The sequence below is a fragment of the Cricetulus griseus genome, chromosome 4, assembly GCF_003668045.3.
Source record: "Cricetulus griseus strain 17A/GY chromosome 4, alternate assembly CriGri-PICRH-1.0, whole genome shotgun sequence".
In the NCBI taxonomy this organism is placed as follows: Eukaryota; Metazoa; Chordata; class Mammalia; order Rodentia; family Cricetidae; genus Cricetulus; species Cricetulus griseus.
In genome coordinates this window covers 88,044,748-88,047,257 of record NC_048597.1, presented here as the reverse complement: position 1 = coordinate 88,047,257, position 2,510 = coordinate 88,044,748, and positions in this window count along the sequence as shown.

Below are 2,510 nucleotides of genomic sequence, written 5' to 3'. Positions count from 1 at the left end.
GGAAAGGAAAGTAGGTTTTCAGGCATCATTTTCACAAAAGCCACACAAACTCGATTCCTGGAAAACTCCTCTGTCAAATATGATAGAATATGAGCTCCTTTTTGGTTGTCTACGAGGAACAAGCCCACCCAGGTCCAGCTGTAATGAATCATCAAAGAGGCAATACCAAGTGCCAGAGATGTGTCCGTTAGAGCTGTCTGGTAGACAGAAGAAAACTGGCTTCGGTCACTCAGGATAGCGGCATATGTCCCAAAACTAAACTGAAGGGAATTTGAAATTAGAAACAAGAATTAAAACATTGATGTAGCACACAATCTTAGACTCAGAAATGCACTTGAGATTGAAAGTATCTAACTACTCTTCACCAATTTTTAAAATCCTATCTCATTCCTGAAGACACTTATTGAGAATTCCTGACAAGACACAGGCTCCTAAACACCAGCTGTATACTCCCATCCCACTATCTTCTCTATCTCTAGCAAAGTATATCTCAACCAAATGCCTGCCTTGTCTTTGATAGAAAAAAATGACGGGCTTCTCTCCTTTACATGAGAAGAAAACCTGAAATTTCTGCATGTTAACACAATTTGCTTGATTACTCACAGCCACATCCATCACCTGTGGATATTTGTAGAGATTCAGCAATCTGCCAATATGTGCAGATGTTTTCCATGATGGTCCTGTCAGTAAAGCAACAGTCTTATTTTCCATTCTACATGTGTAATTAGGAATGATTCTTCCCATTTCTGTGAGCATATGAAAAACGTAGCTGAGAAAATCCCATTCACCTCTTTGGACATGATAGAGATCAAATCCGAGTGATGTGTTGGGTAAAAGATGAGGGTTCCTGTTGATCTCCTCGATGGCAAAAATGAAGGCCAAGTAACACTGGTAGTTCCTCATTTTGAACCTGTGGAAATACATTGACAATTATTGTTAAGAAGAATCATACCAAGGACTAGGAAATCTTAGGCCTGTTTCTGGACTGCCTCCCTCTCCCCTGAGGCCTGGGGACAGTTCATGGCAGATCCCATCCTGGTGGTAACCAGCCCACCCAAAGCCTGCCAAGGCCCAGTACCAGTCCTGCCTCCATCCATGGGAATAGGAGAGACATCACAATATTGGACATGTTTGCATCCACTGGAAGGGAACCTTGGTCCTGCTATACCCACCAGAAGAAGGGATGGGAAGAGGACAGTATAAAAACTCTTTCAACAATAGAAAAATCAGTAGGTCACCACCATACCTAGGGACTCTACACCGGCAGGAACTGAACCGCACAATACAGATGATGCAGAAGACAATGAACTTTAAAACATCTTCATGAAAATGATAGAGTGACTCAAAGAGGAAAAGAAAAATCCCTTACAAAAATGGAAGGAAAAAACAAAAAAAATATGAGAAATCAACAAATCTCTTAAGGAATAGTTCAAGACCTAAAAACTGAAATAGAGTCAAAAAAGAAAGCACAAACTGAGGGAATTCTGGAAGTAGAAAATATGGGTAAATGATCAGGAACTACAGATGTAAGCATAACCACAGAATGCAAGAGATGGAAGAGAGAATCTCAGACATTGAAGATACCCTAGGAGAAATAGACTTATTGACCAAAGAAAATCTTAAGTTCAACAAAGACTTAACACAAATATCCAGTAAATATGGGACACCATGAAAATACCAAACATGAGAATAATAGGTGTAGAAGACATTGAAGAAACCCAACTCAAAGGTTCAGGAAACATTTCAACAAAATCATAGAAGAAAACTTTACCAACATAAAGAAACACATGCCAATGAATGTACAAGAAGCCTATAGAACACCAAATAGAGTGGACCACTAAAACAAGTCTCCTAATGACAAAATAATCAAAGCCCCAGTGCCAAACGGCTGTGTGTGTGCCTGCCAGGCCGAGGCAGGAGGTGCGAGCCTTTCATCCCATGGATGGAAAGGGACGAGCATAAAGAAGAAAGAAAGAATATTAGGAGCAGCAAAGGAAAATGTCAAGTAACATATAAAGGCAAACCTATCAGAATTACACATGACTTTTCCATGGAAACTCTGGACCCCAGAAGGTCCTGGATAGATATTCTAGCTACACTAAGAGAACACGGATGCCAGCCCAGACTGCTTAAAACAGCAACGCTTTAAATCAAAATACATGGAGAAAACAAGATATTTATTACAAAACTATATATATATATAATACATATACACCAATCCAGGCCTACATACAGTTCTGGAAGGAAAACCCCAATTCAAGGAAGTTAACTACAACCAGAAAAATATCAGCAATAGATAATTCCACTACACCAACAGCCAAAGGAAAAATGGGGTGGAAATCCACACACAATTCAACCAACAACAAATCCAAAACAAACAAGAATGAACAATCAATGGTCATTAGTATCCCTCAATAGTAATGGACTTCCTTCACTTATAAAAAGACACGGGCTACCAGAACTGATATGAAGACAGAATCCAGCCTTCTGCTGCATACACCTCAAATTCA